We start from the raw sequence: 641 nt of genomic DNA on the forward strand, positions 1-641 counted from the left end.
TTATTAGCTTCAATCCAAATAGAGCCTCAACCTCTGAGATCTAGATAATGGCAGGGCCACATGTTGAAGGGGAAAACTATGAAAGTGCGCTTTGTTTTCTTTTTTTTAGGGGTAAGTATATTTTTCGTCCCTCAATTTTTTCAAAAGTATAGGAATGGTCCCTCAATTGCAAAAACCAGCAAATCTTTGTCCCTTAACATTTAAAACCGGATAAATTTAGTCCCTCAATTTTAAAAAAAGATAAGCTTAATCCCTCGTGCCGCTTCGGGTGATTTTTGCCGAGTACAGTGGTTTTTGACTCCGCGCAGTGGCTGTTGGCATGACGCCGCTCCTCCCAGCCGAGGCAGCGCCCAACTCATGGTCATTCTGCTGTACAAAGCTAGCCTCGTGCTAGCTCATCAATCTAGTCATGTACTCCCTTCGTTCCAAATTAGATGTCTTTCATTTGTCTAGAAACGGATGTACCTAGACACTATACAAGTATAGATGCATCCCAATGTGGACAAATGCAAGTCATCTAAATTCGAACGGAGGGAGTATAAAGCAAGCTCTTCCTGGTGTGCTTCTGACTTTGAATAATTAGTTAGGCCGTTGATTATTTCCCGTTTTCTTCCCATTCAGTTAGCGGGACACGAGCTCGC

The sequence above is a fragment of the Triticum dicoccoides genome, chromosome 2B, assembly GCF_002162155.2.
Source record: "Triticum dicoccoides isolate Atlit2015 ecotype Zavitan chromosome 2B, WEW_v2.0, whole genome shotgun sequence".
NCBI classification, from domain to species: Eukaryota; Viridiplantae; Streptophyta; class Magnoliopsida; order Poales; family Poaceae; genus Triticum; species Triticum dicoccoides.